Below are 24,780 nucleotides of genomic sequence, written 5' to 3' on the forward strand. Positions count from 1 at the left end.
CATCCACCCATCCATCCACCAATCTGTCTATCCATCCATCCATTCACCCACCCACCCACTCACTGACCCATCCACTTTCCTAGTCATTCACCTACCCATCCATTTGCAGGGAGAATAATGCCTGATAAAAGGAAGGAGAGCCAGAATTTGGAAGTCATTAGTATATTGGACTTAAATACTTCTACTTTTCTCAGTTGCCTCATCTGCAAAATGGCAATAATTATAGCAGTAACAACCTACCTCTTAGTTTTGTTGTGGGGATTAAATAAGGTGGTACACTTAAAGCTCTTAGAACCTGTAAAGCTTTGGCACTTCTAATTATTACTATGTCGTTATTACTTTTATTATTATTTCAACTCTATGTTTTGATTATTTATTATTATTAAACTATATCTTATACTTAATTTCATGTAGCAGGCTGAAACTGATTAAGAGATGTAGTCGGACCAACTACTTGATATTTATAGACTCTGCAAACCTGATTACTCTGGACATTAGTGGCTTTGAAATCCATGATAGTTGTGCGCACTGAGGCCCATGGCCGTTTATTTCTGCCATCTGTGGTCAAAGAATTTACTGAGCAGGGGCGCCTAGGTGGCTCAGTCTTTTGAGCATCTGACTTTGGTTTTGGCTTAGGTTATGGTCTCAGGGTCCTGGGATGGAGCCCCACCTCAGGCTGTGTTCAGCAGGGAGTATGAGATTCTCTCTCTCTCCTCTTCCTGTCTCTCCCTCTGCTTGTGCTCTTGCACTATCTTTCTAAATAAATAAATAAATAAATAAATAAATAAATAAATAAAATCTTAAAAAAAAAAAAAAAAGGAATTGCTGGGCAAACAGGCCGAACCGATATAACTGCTTCGGGACATATTTAACCTCCGTAGCACTGCAAGAGGACTTGTGTACCAACAACTGTATTTGTTGGATTCGAAGCAATCTTACTTCTACATTAAAATAGAGCCCCAGAGACTTCCTTTTTCTGAAGGTCACACACTTACTTCTAGTTCCCATATTTGTACCCTGAATAGATTGAGCAGATCATCCAGTGAGGCTGAGACTCAGTTCTCTCATTTATTTAACTCAATTCTCATCTGGTTGCTTAAGATTTAAGTGAGATCATTCCTTTCCTCGACGTGTTGGCCGAATGCCTACAACATGCCGAGCCCCAGGCTGTGGGCTGATAATATTGAGGTAAGAAATCCCTCTTGTTTTCAGGGGGACTGCGGTCTTGGGGAGAGTACAAGCTATGTACAGGGCATCTAGCTGACTGCCTGGCATGTTGTAGGTCTGCAGCAACGAACTGGTCCCACCCTTGCTGGTTCTAAGTCCAGGGGCACACTCTCTGAAGACTCAGCAGCATCAGAGTGAGCTTAAATAAATCTGTGACCACCTAGATCCTTTTTTACCCTCCCCCCTACTTTTAAGTGATGAGCAATAGGGGAAGAAAGAGTACTCAGTCAGACCCTAGTATCATCTTGGTTCTGCGCTATTTGCTTGGTAATATCAAGACAGTTTTATCATATGTTTGACCTGAGTTTCTTCCGCCGTTTAATGAGGTGGTTCAGATAGATGAACTCCTTTGTCCTTTCAGGGGAAGATGCTGGAATTTGACCACCATTTTGTAACACCTGTCAGGTGTACTAAGCTTCTAAATCCCGAAAGAGCCTCCATTCCAGGGAGACACGGAGGGCTCTGATTTTCCATGCCAGTGATGAAGGGGAGAGTGGGACATGACCCACCTGACCCTGGCCCAGCCCATTTTTCAGCTGGGAGAATTGGCCTTTGAAGAGAACCTTGCCCCACTCGATGGCTTAGACGCTTAGGCCATTTGTCACAAAGGCATTCTCAAAAGTATTCTTTTCCATTTTAAAAGCTGTGGACTTAAAAGGAGCTCTCCTGCAATCACTTTCCTTTCTCCTCCTGCCTGAGTGGATTTGTGCTTCTCTTCTGCTACCTGTTTGGAGAGAGCTCGGCACACACCCCAGGCCATGGAGTCGGGACACAGGAGTTCCAGCCTTAGCTCTCCTGTCTGCATCACCTTGGAAAAAAACGCATACCCTGCTGAGAATCAGATCCTTCTGTGGCGAAATGGAATGAGTGTTAGGTTGTTGAGAGCGCAGGGAAGATCCTCATGTTTTATGTGGATGTAAAGGATTTCTTTCTTTCTTTTTTTTCTTTTTTAAAGATTTTATTTATTTATCCATGAGAGACACAGAGACATAGGCAGAAGCAGGCTCCCTGTGAGGAGCCCGATGCGGGACTCAATCCCAGGACCCCAGGATCGCGACCTGAGCCAAAGGCTGAGCCATCCAGGCATCCCAGATGTAAAAAATTTCTGTCTGGAGGATGAGACCTAATGTTACCTGTCAGTTTCTCAGTTATGATCACATTTAACACCCCCACCTGCCCCGGCTTTCCATTCCTCCTCTTTAATCTACAGCCTATGGTCATCGCAGGAGACTTGCACACAGAGGGTGCCTTTTACCCCAGTTAGTACAGCTGCGTGAAGTGGCTATTCATGAGAATTGCAACCCAATGCCTTCCTCACCATTAGAGTGTGAGTTTTTGTCCAGCCCAGGTCCTCAGTGCTTGGAATGTGCCAGACACCCAGGGGATGCTTTTGTCCTGTGAGTAAACTGGGACCTCGTGTGGCCTCAGTTTATTTACAGTAAACAGATCACTGTTGGACAGAAACCGTTGGACAATACCAACAATAAAATGGAAGAAATTGGAGTATGAGAAAAGCTCCCCAAACAAAGATGGGTGTTGGGAAGAGGGTTCTCTCTGGAAGAACAAGAGTCATTTTTTTAAAAAGATTTTTTTTTATTTATTAGAGGGAGAGAGAGAGAGAGAGCACTAGCAGGGTGGGAGGGAAGTGGAAGGGAGAGTGAAGAAGCAGATTCCCCGCTGAGCAGGGAGCCCAATGTGGGGCTTGATCCCAGGACCCTGAGATCATGACCTGAGCCGAAGGCAGATGCTTCAGTGAACCACCAGGCACTCCCAGGAAGTCCTCTTTGAAATCTCATGCCTTCCGGGTGCCTGGCTGGCTCAGTCAGTAGAGCATGTGGCTCTCGATCTTCAGGTCATGAGTTCAAGCCCCACATTGGACGTATAGCTTACTTAATCACAAAAAAGAGAAAAAAAAAAAAGATCCTTACCTACTCTCTTTGCCCATCTCCGGAATCCTGTGGATAGTGAGAGTCTCCCAAGGACTTTCTCTCTGATTCCTACTTCCCTCCCCAAACCATCCTGATACCCAGTCCCAGGAGTTTAAGTGCTCTGACCTCCCACTGGAGCCGCTGCTCTTTGTGGCTTCCCTGCTTCTGACTTTACCCTTAGATTAGCTCCGTCCTGATTCAGCTCAATGAACTGGATGCCAGGAGGGACACCACAGGCAGGCAGGTGGAGGACGGGGGAGGGAGACCCAGGGAGGACCCTCACGTACAATACAGGGCGCTCGTGATTGCGGACTCCCAGCACACTGTCCCCTTCCCGTCACCTGACAGGTGCCGCATGTCCTTGCTGCCCTTCGGCTGCTGTTGCTGCCTGTCCCCCCCCGGGGAGAGAGTTTCTGTTCTGGTGCCTCAAGCACTGGGTCTCCCCAAGTCAGTGCCTAGGGAACACTTAGCGACTGAATTAATGAGTGACAGTTTTGAAAATGAAGATGTCTTGGATTGACTAATTAGAAGCTTTATTTGTTTGAGTTCTGCCTTCGATGTAAGATTTTAGATCACACGGTATCTCTTGGTTTGCTTTTTATTTCCTGTTTCTGTTCCTTACAGCGAAAGGGCCCAGACGCCTCAGTGCGCCCGTGTAGCTGACTATATGAAGTGGATTCACGTTTCCTGGCTCCTTTTGGAGAACTCCTCTGGAACCAGTATGACCTAGTTAGAAAACAAAGTTTATGAGAGTCCATTAGACTAGATTTCAGTTTTGTCCAAATCACTTACTAGTTTGGGAGCTTTAGTCTCCCATTCTGGTCATTTGGGGTTTGAGATCTCCTTCACCCAGGAGCCGTGAGAAATGAGCAATTCCTGCCAGCAATGTGGTTGATCACGGCCTCTGTGTCCCTACCTCACACACCTCCACGAACACACGGCTCTGTCTGGGGATGGGACCTCGTGGGGTGGTTGCGTTGCACTTGACGTGGGCCTGAGTAAGGGTCCTTCTTCATCGTCAGAATCAGCCATCCAGCTGCGGTCCCCAACTTAATTCAAGGTAAGCCATCCTCCAGGTAAACCATCAGGCAATGCAGGCAGGCTCTCCCGAGAGCCATTGTCTGGGCCTTTCTGATCTGTCAGTGCCATTGCATTAAAATCGATCCATTTCCCAAACTCCATTGCTGTTCTTTTCTTATCAAATTATAGCCCGGGCTACAGCACATCTTATCTTCCCTTCTCCCCGGAGAGGGGGGACTCCCATGCACCGCGAGGCTCTTTGACACAGTACGGTTGCTTGGAATTCATTACTCCAGGGACTTGGTGAATTGAAGATCTATTACTTTTTTACATTCTGCTTTCTGGGGCGTGCCTGGCATAATGTTCTGGCCACCCTCCAGAATCGTTTTGATGGCTTCCCTCCCCCCTCCCCCACTCCCCGTCTCTCTCTCTGTGTCCTTTAGCTTTGTTTATTTTGCTTTGTGTTTGGTAGTGGAGGTCATTTGGAGACAAAATAGTGAAAAAATACATCAATTTTAGGTCTGGAAGGTAGAACCCAAGCTCTAGATACACACAACCATTTGAAAGGTTGAAAAAACCTGTTGAAAGGAGGTAATAAATGGCATCTATCTGAGGGATGTTGTATGTGCCTGGCACACAGGAAGTGTGCTCCGCAAATATGTGTTAAGCAAATGAATGCTGCGCGCGCGCGCGCACACGCACACACAGTGACCTGTAAAGAGACGTTTATCAATAGTTACCACACTTCCCATCTTTTTTTTCTTACTACACTTGATTGTTTTTATTTTTTTTTATTTTTTTTAATTTATTTATGATAGTCACAGAGAGAGAGAGAGGCAGAGACATAGGCAGAGGGAGAAGCAGGCTCCATGCACCGGAAGCCTGATGTGGGATTCGATCCCGGGTCTCCAGGATCGCGCCCTGGGCCAAAGGCAAGCGCCAAACCACTGCGCCACCCAGGGATCCCGACTTGATTGTTTTTAAAGTAGAGATGAGACTCAGACTCCAACAAGCTGAATTCTGTTCTTGTGCTGTATACCTTGGACAAGTCAAGTAATATTTTGAGACCTCTTCTTTCTCACCTGTAAAAGGGTTGGGAAGGGATAGCTAAGCAATCTTTTACGTCCTTCACCTGCTGCATAAAGACTGCTTGACCCAACCTGGTATGTTAACGCTCCAGCTAACTGGCTCCAGTCTACACCTCAGTGTATTAGTATGTGGAATTTTTTAGCATTCTCCTTTATCTATCCTCTTACTCCCTCTTCCCTCCCAAGCTGCTTCTTCTCTCTCTCTCTCTCCCTTGTCCAATAATTATTTCTTCAGTGTCTGCTACGTGAAGGCATTGTTTTTAGGTATTGAGTCAAGCAACAAAACAACAAAAATCCCTTGCTGTCGTGCAATCTGTTTGCTAGTGGGGAAAAGAATAGGAAAGCTATAAGCAGCTAGCTTGTCAGGCTGGGTGTAGTGCGATGCCTTATGTTCTCTACACAATAATAGCAATGATGGCTAATGAGTAAAGATTCCCAGTTTGGTCTGAACCCAGCCAAGGGGCGCCCATTCAAAGTGTCAGCATCCCACTCCTTCCCAGTTCATAGAGACTTGGTGAGTGACTTCAGCTTCACTTGTAATTAGGCAAGTTGCAGAAGTAAGGTGTGGTTTTGATTTGTAGCCTTATCTGTCCCGTGTCTACAAAAAGTAAGAGCTTCTGTTAAAAGCTGCCACAGAAGTAGTCTTTGTTCTCTGACCAGAGCGGAGTGGGGATGGTACTCTGAAGCCTAGATCTTGTTTCTTCTTCTTGTCTCTCTGGTGAAGTGAGAAGAAGCCTTCCTACCCAGTGTCCTTAAGCCAAGTTCAGCAGCTTACATGGTCTTCAAAGCTCTTGCTGGAACAGGTGCATCCTCCCAAGGATGCATAGGCAGTAAATAAATTAACTGTCCTACAACCTCTTTCCCTGGATTATTAGCATCCCATTTTGCACTGACATGGAGCTCAGCACCACATTTGGCTCTAAAGGCATAAGCAAAGCTGTCTCTGTGGGTGTGTTTTTTGGGACTAGGTCTGGTTCCAAGGAACGTGGTTTACAAAGCCTCATTAGAAGAACAGAATCATCAGCAGTTTTTTTTCAGACAGAGGTATTTAGTATAGGGAATTGATGATGTAAGTGTTAGAAGATGGGCAAAGCAAGAAGTTTGAGATGACTCGGTGATTAATCATGAGTAATTTTGATTATTCATGACTTATTGATGAATGATAGTACAAGAAGAGGCAATAATTACCAGGGTCAGTGAACCAAAAGGAGGAATTAGAGACCAGGATTTAAGAGCAGACACCTCCAGGGAAACCTGCAAGCAGCAGGTGCTCAATACTCAACATCTATGGAGCCTGCTGCTAAGCTATTGCTCTATCCTCTGGGGTGGGCTTTCTGGAGGTGATACTTTGAGTGACAGGGAAACAATCCATTGTGTTGGTGGTAGCTTTGAAGGGAAGAGGAGACAGATGCCAAAGGAAACCAAAGGATGTCTGGAGTGGAGCTGTGCCCTGTTGCTAGGACCACACAGACCAGAATTGAAAAGATGAAAGAAGGCTATTTCCCCTCTTTGTTGCTTCCCATTCTCCCTCTGGCACCTTCCATTAGCAGCCTCTAATAGGAAGTCAGCCCGCTGGTGAGTCAGAGTAGTGTGGCTTGCAGATTCCCAGCTCCAGACTCAGAGCATAAAGAGGTGGGCTCGGAGCTGCAAGAGAAAAGGTAAATAGCCCCAAAACAGAGTCCGGAAAGGCAAAACTAAAACCTGTCGTGGCAGGGTATCTGCTGAGTGCTGGAGCTAGACAGACCCGTGACAGCGGTGACAGTCCTGATGGAGTCAGGAGGGCTCCTCCTTGCTGCTCCCTGAGGGTCCTTATGTGCAGGGACTTAGCAACCCAGGCTCATTTACATGGTGTGGTCTTTTGATTTCCTCTCCTTCATGGTCCACCTTCCACTAGGCTTATCAAGTCTTGCTAGTTTTTGCCTCCTGTGGGTTTTGAAAATCCCGTTTCTTGTTCCCTCGAGTACAGCAGTTTTAGGCTTTTACTGCCTTTTGCTTTCGTTACTGCAGGACTTACCCGACCTCCTTCCTTCCCTGTACCTTGCTTTCATCCTTCCTTCATAGCAGATCATCTTTCTTCTAAAGAAGTGAATGTATCATTCCTCCGGCTAAAGCATCGCAGTGGCTCACCGTGGCACGCAGGATGAATCCAAGCCTCCTACACACTGGCTCACCTGGGCCATTGATGATGTTGCTTCATTTCTTCCTGCAGGTCACATGCTCTCCTGCCTCCTTCCTGCTCTTCCTGTTCCGCCTCTGCCTGTGATTTCCCCTACCCCTCGCCCATTTGTCTGTACATAATCTGTGCACACCAAGGCTTCCTTCCCTGTCACCCCTTCTTTAAAGCCGTTTCTCATCTCAGTCGTGGTTTTCGAGCTAACATACATGTGGCCGGTGTGTGTTTGTGTGTATGTGTGTGTTTCATCACAGAGCTAGTGGTATCTCCTTTGCACTTCATTATCACTGAATTTGAGGCAGAAGTGCGAGTGAAAGGACATAGACTTCGGAGCTAGATGGTCTTGAAGTGGAACCAACAGTCTGACACTTAAATGCTAGGTGAGTGTATCCAAGTGACTTACCCATCCTTGAATATCAACTGTTCCATCTGAAAAGTGGCCTCTAAGGCCTTCCCCATAGAGCTATTTAATGAAATGGTGTCATTAATTTCTTGCCACAGACCTTAGCATCCAGAGGATTTTTTTAAAACAACTACCACTTCTTTTTTTTGACCTGAGTATGGCCGGCCACCCCCACTACACTCTCAACTGCATGAAGTCAGGAGCAAGTTCATAGTCATCATTACATTTCCACAGATCCTGGAGTGGTGTTTGGCACATAGCGGATAGCAGTACATACCTAGTTTCTGGAGCAGTCCTGTCTTCCCTACAGCTGGTGTGTCTGGGGTCCATGACATTCCTTGGGAGCCTCTACAGCCAGAGCTCAATAATGCTCACCTGGTGAAGGAGCTGGGATGACATCAGAGACTGCTGTGGGACTGTAGAGGCTTTGCACCTAAAGAGCTTGAACAGGAAGCAGGTTCTCTCCCCTTTTGGTAATACGCAGTACCCCGCTCACAGAATCTGAAGGACCATGACCAGCAGTCGAAGGGAAACCTTCCTCTCGTGGCATCTGGGTTTGTGTGAAGCATTTCCCTCAGGGTTGAAGGTGAGACTGTTGCTGATGACCAGCGAGGACCGTTGAGGTCACACAGTGTGAGGAATGATCTAGGCTTTGGGACCAGCAGGCCTGGCTCACCCGAGATGGCTTCATGTGTAATTAGTTACTTAACCCCACAGCCTCATTTATTGCTCCGTGTGCTGTAGATCTCCCTCCTGCTGACCACCCGGGACCATTATGAAACAACAAGGGATCATTCGAGTGGGGGAACTTTTGTGATCTGGCCGTCTTTGTGCTGGCCCTCAACAAAGATTTCCACCGATACATGCTCTGGAAACTTTGCTTGGTAAAGCTCCCCGTGGATAAATGAAGGCCTTCAAATGGGCAGGAAATAATTTAATTTCCATGAAAGTTAATTGAGATCTGTGTTTTCCAAAGGCTAATGGTCTGGTGAGAGATGTCCTGAGTCCAGCTAATGTGATGACCTACTTGTTTTTTTCAGGTACCAAGTTGTCGAACAGAAGTCCCATCTGTCACTGTTAACCTGCTTGCACAGTAGCCTCTCCCATCCCACCCACCAAGTCTCCATGGCTACTAGAGGGAAGAAGGCCATCCCATTGAAAGACATGAAATGCTGAGGAGTAGAAGGCAGCTTGGTTTCAGTTATTTCTAGATTCTATTAAGCAGCCTGACCAGTGTTGGCCTAGGGTTACCCTGTGCCAGGGACAGGCTAGACACAGGCTGGAGAAAAGAAGCCGTGGCCTCCATGCTCAGAAGGCTCTCCTTTTTATTGGTCATGGGGAGGAGACTGGAAAGAAAGTGCAAATGTCGATGTATATTACAAGGGCAGCCACGATTCTTTGTAAAATATGCAGGAGGTGAGGCTGGTCCATCATTTAGGGCAATTCATGCTACTTTAGGGTCTTTAATGATTTCTGACAGCCCAAGAGCAAGTACAAATCCTGTATTATAAAATCATAGGAGACAGGGAAATCAGCCACCCCCTTGCTTTCTTCTGTTTTATTTATTATCTTCATCCCATTTATCATGATTCAAAATTATATTATTTTTCTCTCTCTCTGTATGCACACCCACACATGCACACAAATTGTCATGTGCACATACATGGGCTCATATATGCACAGTGCATGTGGAGAGGCAGCCTCTTGACACTTCAGTCAATAAATGAGGGCTTTGAGGAGAAGATGGGTACAGAATGCATGAAATGAGGTTTAGGAGACCCAGATAAAATAGTTTCAGTTGTCAATTATATGATATAAACTAATTGCCTCATGCAGAACAATGATAATCTTAGTGAATATAGAACAGAAGTTTTAAGAAAGCTGGTAACTTGTTAAAGCTGGTTCTAGAAATATGGCTGGAACATGGTATGTGTGCAGTAGTTATCTGTTGAGTTAATTAAAAATTTTTTTTCTTTTATTTATTATTTATGATAGTCACACACACACACAGAGAAGAGAGAGAGAGAGGCAGAGACATAGGCAGAGGGAGAAGCAGGCTCCATGCACTGGGAGCCTGACGTGGGATTCGATCCCGGGTCTCCAGGATCGTGCCCTGGGCCAAAGGCAGGCGCCAAATCGCTGTGCCACCCAGGGATCCCTGTTGAGTTAATTAATTGATTAATTAACTATTACACTGAGTTCTCAAGCTCCTGTAGCTGACCTATTCAAATACTTCCCCCAAAATATTTCAAAAGCTAGTATCTTTGTGAGAGAAAAAGCATCCAACCTTATAGGATTCTTCACTTTTTTTCATTTGAAGTGGGGGACATGCCAGCTTCATTTCCACGCATAGTTAATTTTCATTGATTGCGAGCCTATTTTCCATTACAACATTGAGTACAGTTCTAATGTTGGCTAATTCCAACACCTGTGTCATCTGGGGGTCTGTCTCCATTGATTCTTTTAAAAGAATGGGTCACATTTTCCTGTTTTCTGTCCTGTTAAGCTGATTCTGGACTCCCTCCTGGATATTGTGAATGTTGCGTTGTGGAGACTCCGGCTTCTATAACATTCTTCTGATGCGTGTTTTGTTGTTGACGTTCCTGTTGTCCTCTTGGCTTCTCTGTTGGAATGAGCAATTGACTTGGTTCGCCTCAAACTGCAATCTCTGCCTTTTGGGCAGCAGTTCAAATCTCAGTTTGTTATTTCATCTTTGATCTGGCTACCTTGGATTCTGCCCCATACGTGCTTGGGTGGGGGTCAGCCAGGGATTTGGACAGGATGTGTATTATACACACTGCATGGTTCCCTTCTCTGCTTCTTTCCTTTGTAGGTTTCTGCCTCACTGTACAGAGGTTGAAGTTTTCCCAAATTCTGTCTTCTGGTCTTTGGGGCCAAGAAGACTCCAGTCTTTTTTTTTTTTTTTTTTAGATTTTATTTATTTATTCATGAGAGACATAGAGAGAGAGAGAGGTAGAGACATAGGCAGAGGGAGAAGCAGGCTCCATGCAGGGAGCCCGATGTGGGACTCGATCCCAGGACTCCAGGATCACACCCTGGACCGGAGGCAGACACCCAACCACTGAGCCACCCAGGTGTCCCAAGACTCTAGTCTATTATAGGGATGGTGCCCTGCCCTTGTGTTCAAAGCCATATAAATAGCAAACAGTTGTGCAATAATAGGAGTGCTCATTGCCCTTGATTTGTAGACTTAGGAGGGAGGTAGCTGGTGTTTGGAAGGCATGGAAACTCTCTTTCTCTTTTCTGTCTTCTGTGTTTTCCAACTCTACCCCACATTCTTGCTAAGGAAGCAGAGGACGTCCACAGGACCCTGGCCCTCAACTGGGTGGTGCAGTGCCACCTCCTAGACGAGAGACGTGGAATTCTAGGAGCCCCCTTGAGTAATAATCATCAAAAGATGTTATAATAAAACTTTGCATTTAAATTGCCTCTTATTCTTAGGATGTCAAAGTGCTTAACAAACATGAATTGCTAGAAACCTTTTAGATTAATTAAAATGAGCAGATTTCCCAGACAAAGAAGGTGACTGTTTTTGTACTTTCAGGTGTTTTTTTTTCTTTGACATGTGAGTGAATTAAAGCACAGATAAATTCTTTCTTCAGACCAAGATGTTCTGAGAACAGGTGAATTCAGCGTGAGCACAGCAACTGTACTGCCCAATTTCATCGCTCCTTAGAATAACAATGATGATATCAGGGATTCATGAAGACTGTGCTTGGATGAGAGTATTTGTACGGCCACTTCCCGAATGGCATCCTGCCTTGCACTTGGTTTGCATCGTTTTCCTCCTAGTACTCCTGTGAGGTAGGTCTTACCTTTTAGGCTGCTGTGAGATGGGTCTTATCTTTGCTTTGCAGCCCAGGAAACGGAGGCAGTTAAACTGTGGTCCTCCAGCTAGGAAGCTTCAGAGCTGGAATTTTAACTCAGGTTTGGCTGATTCTTAGATTCTTCCGATAGTCTTCTCTGTATTTTTTTATATTCCTATGAAGACTCCTCATTCTTCTCTGCCAATATCATTACCAAATATTACGTCCCCCCCCCTCCCGCGTTTCTAAACTCCTGAGGAACATAACACATTCTTGGCAGAAATGGCAGTTCATCACAGACCCCCTGACTGGGAACGGGGCTTTGGTGCTGGCAGTTAGAGGACATAAGGGCAGAGTGTTCGTCGAGGTCAGATGGGAGGCCGGGCAAAAATAAAGCTAAGACATTTGGGCTTTTTTTCTGTTTTCTATATCATCCCATTTGCCAGCTTTAATATTCAGCACTCAGTCGTCCAAAGGCAAGGGGAAGGAGATTTCCATTCTCTGGAGCATATCCAGTGAGCAGACCCTGTAGCAAACAGGTTGCCAAATGATATTCTCACAAAAACCCTTCTTGCAAAAACCCTCATCTCTGTTTTACAGAGCAAGAAACTAAGACTTGGAAGGATTAAAGGATTTTTCCAAGGTTGCATAGCCCTTAACTATGTCAACAGCTTGCTTAACTTCAAGTCAGTTCCCTGCCCTTCTTACACCATTTAAAAAGTCACATTCTGATCAGATCTGATGGCCAAATCCATCCGAGTCGATTATGCCACCTGTGTTGACATGCTGTGTAAGGATTTTCTGTTCAGGGTGGACACACAGTTGCCACGTTCACATTCGGACACCGTTCTGATTTTCCATCCTGGCCATACCAGCGAAATCCAAGCACGCCCTTCCCATTATACCCATACCAGCCTCAGCATGCTTATGTTTTCAGGCAGCTTTGCCCAGGGATAAATCCAGTGGTGTGTCTTTGCTGTTTCATTTCCCTTTTCTTCGTAGAATTGTTTATGAAGCTCAGATCAGGTCTTTGATGCAGGTTGCTGTGCTGGGAACACAGAACAGGCATCCATGCGTTTCATGGAAGGCCAGACTCAGGACATGGTGTTCACTGCCCAAACCAGCAGGTGCCCTCATCCCTGCTGTCCAGCTCCAATGAATACATTTTGACAAGTATTTCTGTGGAGTGAGCCATCTCTCCACGATGCACTGCCATCACTCCCCTGATTTCATACTCACAACACATCATGGGAAGGACCTGTGCAGGGGGTTTTCCAGGGAAATGAAAAATGTGCCCATTAAAGTGTAATCTTTCCAACCACTCCAGATACACCTTCCTGCCATGTCATACCCAATGAACTTCTCTTCTTGTGGATCCATCCAAAGTTATCTTGTCATCTGATTACCAGGGACACCGCTTTGTTCTGTGTTTACCCTCTCCAGGGCCCAATGGCCACATCTATGACAAACCTGGAAGTAAATGCTCCCTGCATGTCATGTTGTATGAAGGTGGAGGACTCCGGCTGCACCCTTTAGGGGCACTGTCGTCGTTACAAAGTTGAGACTGTTCCAGCCCTGTCAGGCCAGTAGGGCACACAGCTTGTCACAGAAGCTGTGGTTGTGAGGCCTTCAGGAAATGTGGGATGTTAGGAGGTCAGAATATCTCTGGGCAACACAGCAGTGGTAACAAGGTGGTTTGGGAATATCTGCTGAATCCAGACCCGCAGCCTTCAGCCGATGACTGGCGTGGCTTACTTCTTGCAGTTCCACTGGGGATCAGCTTTGAAGTCTCCCCTTGTTTTTAAACAAAGGAGCCACAGGACCAAAACTACAATTTAGAAAGATTGTTTTGAGAGCAGACCAGAGGGCCATTGGTGGCCTTCCTATAAGTGTTTTGATTTGTTTGTGTGATTTATTTATTTATCAGAGAAAATTGAGGTAGTGTAGTTGAGGAGACAGGGAAACTTCCAGAACTGTATTCGTAAATTGTTATTTTGGATATTGTTACTGTATTTGGTGAATAATATTTAGTACAGTAATGTCATTGTATTTTGATAAGTAATCTAATGGTATTATTGCCATATTTGAATACAGGGGTGATGCAGCATGGTAAAACAGCACACCTGTAAAACGAAGGTAATACTCTCAGCTTGCTGTGCGGTTAGGGGGCATCTGTGGGATGCCAAGCATGGAGCCTCACACATGGCTTCTGGCAGACTTGGAAGAGGAGGTGTTGCGGGGGAAACACGGGGATGCTCCAGGAGTCTCGTGGTCAGAGGCAGGCAGTGTGACTGCTCAGGGCTTGTCCTGGAGCTGAGAGGGCCCCATTATGCCTGGTGCCACCACTTGGGAGTTACATGATACAGGCACAGGCCCTCACCTACTTGCACCATGCATTTTTCATATCACCTCTGAGAACCAGATTTGGTTGGGGCCCCCAATTCATACATAGAGGACAGGTTCAGAGATAATTAGCTCCCCAACAACTATGCGGTGTGCTAAGGTGATAATGGACAGCAAAAGTCATAGCCACGTTGGGGAGAGTTTTGAATGTTATTTCCAGAAGGAACTATAGCGTGGAGTCACTCTGATGACCATTCTTCATGTTGTGACCTACTGAGACAGGGCAAACTTCAAGTCAGCATGGGATTTGGTGTCTAACTCCTCATAATTGGAATCCTAAGGTTCTCTTCTTACTAGCTGGGTTATCAGGGGGGAATAAATTGAATAAATTGCTTATATATGCTTCATCTTCCTCATCTGTAAAATGGGAACACTTTAACATCTACGTTGACTTTGAAAAGCATAGAGCAGAATCACGGACAAGGCAGACACTCAGTATGTCACTTTTATTTTTTATTTTTTTGTACTTTCCTAATTATTTTTACTCCCAAAGAAAACGAAGGCTCAGAATTGAATAAATCCAAGAGCTTCAGAAACAACATTAGATTCATATTTAGACAGCAATTAATTTTTTCCTTGGGTAAGAAAAATTATACATTTGCTTCTAAAATATGAAGAGTGGTGATTATGATTCATGCACACATGATTCATAGCGAGAGCTGGAGCTAAAACACAGCTAAACTAATAATATTTCGTCCTTGTGACTAAAGCTCGTCTAAGCTTAGAATGTGTGCCCGCCGTTAGAGCAAAGAGTCCCAAGGGCAGCTTTGCTGATGCTTTGATTTGTTGATGGGGCACAAGCAGAGAAGGTGTTGCCTCCTCATAGCCCACTTCCCGGGGTGGGGGGTGCCTCTTCATCCTCTTTACCTGTTGCCCACTCTGCACCTGCTTAGTTTCCAGGTATGATTGGTGTCTGCTAACAATGCCCAGAGCCAGACTTCATCCTCTGGCTGTAGATTATTGCAACAGGCTCCTAATGGGTGTCCCAACCTTTAATATCTCTGCCTCTCCAGCAAGCCTCTTCTCTCTCTTCTTCCTGAATGGAATGCTTCGAGTATGGGTCACCTGTGCAGCTGAGAAGAAAGGTCACTGACTTGGGCACTTGCCATTTTCTCACATGTGACTCTCAGCCACCTCACCTTGCTGAGTATGAATTTCATCATCTCTGAAAGAGAGATCGCCACTATTTCATAGTCTTTTTTTTTATGAGGATTAAATGTATAAAAATTAGCTTACACAGTTCCTGAAATAAAATAGATAGACAGTAAGTTGTGTTCGCTCTTCAGTGGCTTCTTCATAACTGGAAAAATCAGACCTAATTTTATTATGGCATTCTGTGTGCGCCTACGAAGACACCTCCCCCACGTGCATCCTCCTCCCTTCCCTGTCTGTGTACAGCACACTATTTCCTGTCTCTTGCCTCGGCTGCTCTGACTTTGTACTTCTTCCCATCAGAGTCTCCCAGAGTCTCCCAACGGCTACCCTTCCATTGGTTTTCTTTCCCTCATACCTTCTGATTTGATACCCAGACTGTTCCAAGAAGATTAGGGTCTTCTGGGGCCCCTTCATCCCCAGCACACTGGAGCAAGCCGTGCCACAGATCTGTACTTCTGTATGTGATTCAGTGGCTGTTCGTCAGGAATGCATGTATACTCTTGCTGTGTAGCATGGCTCTGAATTGGGTACGGTCACTGACCTTGAGGATTCGTGTTCTGATAGGAGACAAGAAGGCAAAACAAATTCACACCTAAGTGTCCACCAAGGGGAGTGAGAGAAGCACCAGGATGGGCTGGGGAAGAAGGCTGAAATGGGAGGACACCCTGGTTTGCAGGGCATGATCAAAGACTTGAGGAAAACCATGATAGGAGAGCCTGTAACTGAAGAAAAGAGGCAGTTTTTGCAGATAGCTTGGAGCAGTGGGGACCACGCAGGCTTTGGATCAGAGAGAGGGGGTTTGAATACCAGCAGTTCCTGTACCCGAAAGCTCTTTCACAAGATCTTTGCAAGCTTTGCCCCTTGCCATGCTCGGGGCTGTGTTCAGAGGTGGTGTCCTGTGAGTCCTTCTCTGCACGCTCTTTCTAAAGGTAGCTGTGACCCTATGCCAACTGCAGTCACTCTTCACATTAGACACCATTGGTGGCTAATATCCTCACTGCCCGGGGCTCTTAATTTTTTAGGGATGTACCCCTCCAAAACATGATTTAGGAGTCAGAGATCCCAGCGCCAGCCCCAGGGGATTATTCTGATTGACATTAGCCCAGTATATTCGTCCCCTTCCCTTCCAGTGCCTGGTTCAGGGAGGAGAGGAGACTCAGTTCTGGATGGAGAGGCACAGAGGGACATTGTGAGGCCCTCAAGGAAGGATTGATTTCTTTTTTTCCTCCCAAGAGAGGCACTCTTGGGACTGGTCTCTTCTCTTTCTGATGTTGTGGATATTAGCCACCCTGCAAACTTAAAGGGATACAGTCTTGGATAAAGCTGTAATTTGAAAGTCAGAGAATGGCAAGATGGGAGGAGCTCAAGCATATCATGATGGAAGTGACCAGGACACATGATGCCCTCTTCCTGTGAATCTTCAGTAATTAAGGAGCACAGGGTGGGGTAATAATGTTTCTTACATGTCTGACTTGCTTAAGACAGAGATGGACAAGCTTTTTCTGTAAAGGGCTAGATAGGAAATATTTTATGACTTGCAGGCCATGTGACCACCTGTGACAAGCACCTGATGCTTAAAACCAGCCATAAAGACAATGTAAACCAATAGAACTTTTTTTTTTTTTTTTTTTTAATCAGGATGGGTACCAGCCCAGGCCCACGGGCCACAGTCTATGGACCACTGGTTGCAGCCACTGAGTAAGGATTGTCTGTTTCTTGCAGGTGGAGCTGTGTCCACTAGCACATTTTCACTCTTTTTACCCTGATTCATCTAATGAAGAGCCGCATTACAGGAAACTCATTATTTACCTCTTTGATGATTTAGTTCCTCTGTTACTGAAATGTTAAGTTCCAATGTGGTAGGGGCATTTTTCTCTCATTCTGGCACGTGGCACGGAAGAGCTCTGCAGATGTGTGAAGGAGCACGTGAGTGAGTGAATGACCTTGGGTGAGCTCATCCATTAATCTCTTCAAATTTCAGTTTGAGTTGAATTTTGCCAACTTCCAAAGGCTTAATGATAATATTAGGTAGAGGTGACTGTAAATCCCGTGTGTACCTGTTGTGTCCACATTGTTACCCAAAGAAGCCCCTCCCCTCCCATGGAAAGTATCCTGAATTAGATGATCAGTTATATGGTCACTTTGCAAATAGCAGCTGTTCATAGAGACTTGTCGTGTGGGGGACAAGGGGTGAAGCTCATTTTAGGCATACTTTTATTTACTCCCTTATGTAAGTGTATGAGATTGGCTGCTATTATTTCCATTTCTGAGGTGCGGGATGCAGGCCTCAGAGAGGTAGGATAACTTGTCCTTGGACACACAGCAGAATGCACAGATGAGATGAGCATGGTCCTAACCAGTAACCAGTACAATCCAGTAGATGCATTTCCAGAGGTACCTGTAAAGATAACTATAAAGCTACCTCCTGTCCCATGCTGCCTGCCATTTTGCAAGGTGTCCCTCCCACTCCCCCATCTTTCTCCTCTCTTGCAATCTGGGCCAACCCTCTTCCCTGGCCTGACATACAGGATGTGGCTGAGGTGCTGCTGTTTACCTTCCAAGCCTGGACCCAAAGAGACCAGCAGCTTCCACCCTCACCTTCTGGAATGTTCTCTTTTGGAGACGGGCACCAAGTCAAATCCTGACTGCCCAGCAGGAGAGAAGAGGCTGAGTCCAGAGAGGCCAGGCACCATTTTGCACCTTCCAGCCTCAACGGAGAGCTCCCGTTGGCTGGGTGTGGAGTCACAGCTGAGCTCTGCTCAGATGCCTGATCCACTGAATTGGGAGCAAACAAAACCCTCATGTCTCTCAGTCAGTGAGCTCCGGGGTGATGTTACACGTCAGTAGATGCCCAGAACACATGCCGAATGTCCTTGCAGAGTGCTTCTGAGCGTTAGAGGTGGTGTATGTCCAGAGTCTGAGTGGGCGGTGGCTCACAAGTGACCCATAAATAGTGGCTGCTCTCATGGGTGCAGATGGAAGTGGAAACCCCAGGGGCCAAGGCAGGTGCATGAGGACGAGCGGCACTGGGTGAAGGTGGGGCAGCTACGGCTCTGAAAGGGATTGGGTGCAGGAGTGAAAAATGCTCACTGCATTTGCAATCTGTGTAAGCTTTCCTGTCTGGGAAGTGCTGCCTCAGCTGAATCCCTTGCTTCTCGTGCCGTGGGTACGAAGTTACAGTCGTGTAAGACGAATACGTTCTAGAGATGTGCTGCACGGCGCCGTGCCTGTTGTTAGCAGTATATATCCTGCCAACTTAGAAACTTGAGAGGGTCGATCTCACGTTCAGCGCTCTTACCACAACTTCAAAAAAACGTACAAAGTACGTCCACAAAGTACTGGGAGGAAAAAAAATAATAGAGGATAACAAATCAAACCTGCAAGGCTGGGGCCCAAGCCCCAGTGTTGTCCCTTGCTGGCTCTCTCTGTCCTGGAATTGATCTTCTCAGACCTCAGTTTCTTTGTCCCTTGTGCTGCTTGGAGAGGATTCTGAAAGGGGCCTTCCAGATGTAAAAAAAAAAAAAAATCCAGGTCTGATTTTTAAAGTACCTACGAGTCGATTTTCTCTGGTGCTGAGACAGCATCTTTGATCTCTGCTCTGGGCTGGATGACACCTCTGCGTGTACGCCCCGCTTTGTAAGCTGGTGTTTTAAACAGGCTTGATGCAAAACAGTCATGGCTCGGGGATTGCGAAGAGTCACAAACAGAAAGCTGAGCTGCTACAAGCTTCTGGAGGAGGCTGAGGAGGAGGGATGGAGAGCAAATTAGCCTCCCAGAGAGGAAGTCGGAGCTAGTCAGCTTTCTCATTCCTTTGACATCCACAAAGTGCTCTTTCCTTCGTTAGGTGTCAAGAAAGTGACCTTAAGTAGAGGTCATCACATGGGGATTGCACTCACTCAAACACTCCTCCCTACACTTTTCTTCAGTGATGGCAGTGGCCGCAAGGCATAATGCCAAGAGGATAACATCCGCTGGCCACCTACAATGGGCCACCCAGGACTTCTAGGACATGGGATCGAAGCATGAATAAGACATGGTCTTGTCCTTGTGTTACTCATAGACTATTGTGGGAACACAGGAGAAGAGGTTACAGTGCAGTGATGTGAGTGCCGATGGATAATTAACTGTGCCTGAGAAAGTCTCCCTGACCTCCAAGGCCGGATCCGGTGCCCCAGTATCCTGTTTTAAGGCTCCCCATACTCCTCACTCATAGCACCTACTGCAGTTGGACATTGCATTTGAGAGCAATGCCTGTGAGCCTCCCTCACGCACATAAGCACTGGAAGGATGGGAAGATGGCTTTTTATGCACCGTCGAAGCCTCCGTACCTTGGCTACTGATACCTAAATCATAGGCCTTTGGGGGCAATGTTTTGAGGGAAATAAGGGAGTAAAAGATCCGAGAAGACTTCTGAGGGAATGAGATATGTGAATTAGGGTTTGAAGGTTGAATGGAAGCCTGCATCCAACACAGTAGGAACAAAAGTAAACCTGAAAATGTTGACAATTTAAAAGAAAAGTGTGACCCTTTGTTACAGAATCAGCAGAGATCCGTGCTAAGACTCATTGACATCTGAATCTTTAGGGAAGAGGGTTTGTGCGGGCGAGAGCCTGGCATAAAATCATTAAGGTTGATGGTTCTAAGCCCAGGTCCCACTGCTGCTTAGCCCCTGTGAGCTCCAGTTAACACATCTTCAAACTGAGGAGAATATTCTCTGTCCTCTTAGGATCAGATAAAGTAACACAGGTTGATTCTTTGACTGCTACAGAGGACATTCTGCACATACATGACTCAAGTCTTATGATTCCTCTGTTGCACAAGAAACAGTGACCTAGGCACTGACATAGACCTCTGCCTCACTTTCCCTGACTGTAAATGGACAAATCATGATTGTGTTACCTCGAGAGATAGCCTTATGTCTGGATCCACAGTACTGGAAATCTGTCAGTCATTCGTCAGTGACAGGCTGAGGTAGTTTGGGATGGAGCATTCAGCATGACAACCCACTACACCTGGTTTGAACCCCAGATCTTGTTCCGAATTTTGTAAGAAGATGTATTACTTAGTCGCCTGGAGACTCTGTGTTCTTATTTGAAAACTGGTATAACAACGCCTAATTTCCTCTAATTTCTTCTATCAACTTGTTTCATAATTTCTTTATTTTAAAACTGTCCAGGGATCCCTGGGTGGCGCAGCGGTTTGGCGCCTGCCTTTGGCCCAGGGCGCGATCCTGGAGACCCGGGATCGAATCCCACGTCAGGCTCCCGGTGCATGGAGCCTGCTTCTCCCTCTGCCTATGTCTCTGCCTCTCTCTCTCTCTCTGTATGACTATCATAAATAAATAAAAATTAAAAAAAAAAAACTGTCCAACAATGCATCCATGTCGTTTCAGGGATTGATTGGATTATAAAGTAGTGTGTGTAAAGCATGTATCCCAGAGCTTAACACACGGTTGATACCCAGTAAGTGGGAACTGACTATAATAGTGATACTGTTGTTCTTGGAGGAGTAGACAAAGGATGGGAGTTAAAAAGTGGGAGAGGACTTTGGGTAGGTTTGCATGTGGTAGGCATGGACATTGAGAAAAATAGGAATGCTCTGGACAGGTTGATGAGATGGGGATTCCAAAAAACAGAACATCGGAGTCAAGACCAGGTGCAGAAACAAAATGGGTTGAGTGTGGAATGAGTAGGGGGTTTATTATAGCAAGAATGAAAGGTGCATCCAGGCAATATAAATTGAAATAGGGGAAATTATCAGAGAATGATATAAAATCTGTTTAAACCCTCTATATTGTACAATTAAATTGACATAGCTGTGTTATAGGATATTAGCAAGTCCAGTTTTAGTAGATACTGCTACATAGTTTTCCAAACCATGGAGCACTGGAGTAATGGCGTTGCTGGGATTCACTCACTGCAAGCATGTGTTGTGCCAGTAAGTTGTTGGTACAGATTTTCTAATTTAATTTCATACCCACTTTGTGAAGGTAAATGTTATAATTCTTGTCTAATGGGTCAAGGCTCAGAAGGCTTACCTTGTGTCTTTGAAATGTAGTTTTTGCTTCAGGATAAAACATAATGACTTTTGGAAAAATCAAGGTAAAAGGCATATCTCAACATATCGGTGTCATGGGAAAAGCTTAAAATTTTTAATTGAGGGATCCCTGGGTGGCTCAGCAGTTTAGCACCTGCCTTTGGCCCAGGGCATGATCCCGGAGTCCCAGGATCGAGTCCCATATCAGGCTCCCTACAGGAGCAGGAGCCTGCTTTTCTCTTTGCCTGTGTCTCTGCCTCTCTCTCTCTCTGTGTGTCTCTCATGAATAAATAAATAAAATCTTTAAAAAATCTATTGAAATATACATTTATATAATCTCAATAGATATAAATATACATTTATATAATCTCAATCTCAAAAACCTAGCTTAACTGGCACACAATCAAGAAATGACATCATAGACGTTCTGATAAATCCCCATTGTGCTTTTTTCCAATTACTGCCCACCACCACTGCCAAGTGTAGGTACTACCTTGACTTCTAGCACCATATAAGTTATTAGTTTTTTTTTAAACTTTTTTATTTTGTTTTATTTATTTATGATAGGCACACAGAGAGAGAGAGAGAGAGAGAGAGAGAGAGAGAGAGAGGCAGAGACACAGGCAGAGGGAGAAGCAGGCTCCATGCACCGGGAGCCCGATGTGGGATTCGATCCCGGGTCTCCAGGATCGCGCCCTGGGCCAAAGGCAGGCGCTAAACCACTGTGCCACCCAGGGATCCCAAGTTATTAGTTTTGACTGTTTTTGAGCTTTATAGATATGGGGTCAAAAGTATGTGTGCTTTTGTGCTTGGCTTCTTTTGCTCAAACATGATTATGCAGTTCATCCATCTTGCTGCATATGGCAGTGTCTCATTTTCATTGCCATAGAGTGTCCAAAGTATGAATATACCACAATCCATTCACCCATTCTACTAAAATCTGTGTAATCGCCATTGTTGGAGTATTGTAAAAATGATATGAACGCTCTTTACCTGTTTTTTTAATTCATATGTATATGCATTTCTGTTGGGTGTATTATGGAGAATGAACAGCTGTGTTATAGGGTATTTGCATATTCAGTTTTAGTGGACACTGCTACATAGTTTTCCAAAGTGGTCATCTCAGACTTTCTCTACAGTACATAACGGTTCCCATTACTGCACCTCCTCACACACTTGGTATTGCCTGCCTTTTTGCTTTTGGCTCTTCTGGTCAGTGTAAAGCCGTATCTTATGATTTTAGTTTGCATTAATAAGATGGTAAATGAAATTGAGTATCTCTTCATTTGATTATTGGCCTTTTGGCACAGTATTTTGGTGTATGATTTAAGACTTAAGTTCCTTTCTTGCTGAGCTAACTGTAATGTACTAAAATTATCCAATTCCTGTGAACTCTTTGTGGGCATCGCCTGAGCCTCATGCCTCTGTGTGGTTTCAGCACCAGGGGCAGTGTCTCAAACAGTCCATTGGCCAAAGCTCAGGTAAAGCCCAGGGTCAAAATTGCCTAAGAGGCAAAGTTGGGATGGAAAGCCACGCCTGGCCAATCCTGATGCCAGTCCTGTGTTCTCACCACTTTAAGGAGGATGAACAGGCTTGGTTCACCTTTACTTCACTGTTGCCCCAGAGCCATTCCAAATGGGATGCTCAAATAATCCAATGAGTAGAGTCCTTATGAATAATGGGCATTCTAATATGGCCACTGTTGGGAGCAGACCTCCAAGAGATAAGACTGCATTCTCCCTGAACGGATTTATTAATTCAAGAATGGGCTCCATTCCAACTCTCTCCACAATCACATCTTATTAATAGGGCCTTACTCAGAGTGAGATTTGTCTTCTCAGGGACTATACTTGGTGTTTGCAAATAAGTACTTGGAGCTAAAATACAGTGCCTAAAAGTATGTGCTTTAGGATCTAGTTCTGCTTCTCATTTACTCTGTTTGAGCTTTGGTTAAATTATTTGCCCTCTCTGAGCCTTTTTCAAACCTAATACTGGGGTAATCTCACCCACTTCAAAGGTCATCATTGTAAGGATCAAATTGTCCATGAGTATAACATACTCAGGAGAGCTCCTGGCAACTATTTATCACTCACTAAATGCTAGATCTTATTATTAATGGTAATACTTGGGGGCTTAAAAAAAGATAATGATGACCATGTGGTTGGCCCAGCATGGCTTTGGGATGCAGACCAGTTTGTGACAGACCCGTTTTGAAGAGGCAAATCAGTGGAGCAGACTGTGGGTAATTGAGCATTGCAAAGGTTGCATGGTAGCAATGCGTAGAGAGTATACTTTGAAAAACCACCTGAGAAATAATATTTATAAAATAAGTGTGTGTTGGGTGGCTCAGAAAATGTTGTGGCTAAGGGAAGGAAGAGGAGGTTCCCTGGAAGCCTGGGGTGAGAGATGACACTAAGAAAGTACATTGAAGCCAACACAGAGAGGGCTTTGAATGACTGATATGCCAGAGAGGAGGACTTTAGATTCCAGAAATTCCAGAACCACTGGAGGCACGTGATGAAGGAGTAAGTAGATGAACCTAAGGGGAGCTGAAGGGTGAGAGGAAGTTAAGTTACTGTGTCACTGTCATTAGCAATAGGATTGCCCCTGGGGCCATATCCCCTTAATTAGCTCTTTACACTAATGAACTGCCTCTTGTCCTTCTGTCTTTAGCCACTTAGATCATTTATGATCTCCTGCAAAGTCATCTTTGGCTCTGCTTTTTGGGAAGCTTCATGATAAATATAAGGAGGTCGGCATGAATTAGAGAGAACTGGGTCCCAGCTCTGTCTCTGCTGCTACCTTGCAGTGTCCTGGTCTCCCTGGGATTCTGTTCCAAACTCTATATTGAGAGAGCTGGCCTGGAAAGTTACCCACTGGGCAAAGATTCTATGATTAAATCCTTTGTCATTGTCACCACACAGATAGCTAAACTGGGAACCGTAGAGCATTTCAGGAAGGTCAGAGAGGGAACTGCTCCTTACTGGACACCTGCTCTGGGCCAGAGACTGTGTGAGGCCCTTTAGTCATGGTGACATAGCTCACCAATTTAGATTTACAAAAGAGGTAGCTGTGTTTCTCTAGGTGAAGCTTGTGTCTCTTTTAACCTTGAGACCATAGAGAATGACAACAAAATCCAGAATCTCTCCTCACGGTTTGGTGAGGTTGAAGCCAACTTCTTGAACTTGCAGAAAGCCACAATGTTAGATATGGTGGTTGACGGTGAGAGATTGGGTGGTTAGCCCCTGATCATCATCTACCCTTACCAGCATTCTTTGAGTTAACGTCTTCCCATAGGATCCCCAGTCATCAGCCTCTTGGCCCTTACCCCAGGGCTTCCACTCCTGGCTCCCTGAGCCTTTAAGGTCCTTCTGATAGGATACCAGTTGGTGCCTGAGGAATTCTGTGGACCTGCTGTGTCCCCAAGCTCAACCCAGGGATGAGGACACAGGTAATAGGTACTTTCTGCACAGAGCTTCCTCCAGGTCATGTGGGGATTCTCATTCTCTCTTTAGAATAA

The 24,780-nt window shown here is 45.4% G+C and overlaps 1 long non-coding RNA gene across 1 annotated transcript in view; it reads left to right on the plus strand.

Annotated features, from left to right (window-relative positions):
* The window catches only part of LOC121499127, a 75,057-nt gene extending 71,038 nt beyond the window's left edge, over positions 1-4,019 (plus strand). The window contains exons 2-3 of the long non-coding RNA XR_005990017.1: positions 1,102-1,188; positions 3,780-4,019. This is a non-coding gene — a long non-coding RNA (uncharacterized LOC121499127). The remainder of the gene's footprint in view (positions 1-1,101; positions 1,189-3,779) is intronic.
* Positions 4,020-24,780: the final 20,761 nt, after the last annotated feature.

Source organism: Vulpes lagopus, chromosome 9, assembly GCF_018345385.1.
Source record: "Vulpes lagopus strain Blue_001 chromosome 9, ASM1834538v1, whole genome shotgun sequence".
NCBI classification, from domain to species: Eukaryota; Metazoa; Chordata; class Mammalia; order Carnivora; family Canidae; genus Vulpes; species Vulpes lagopus.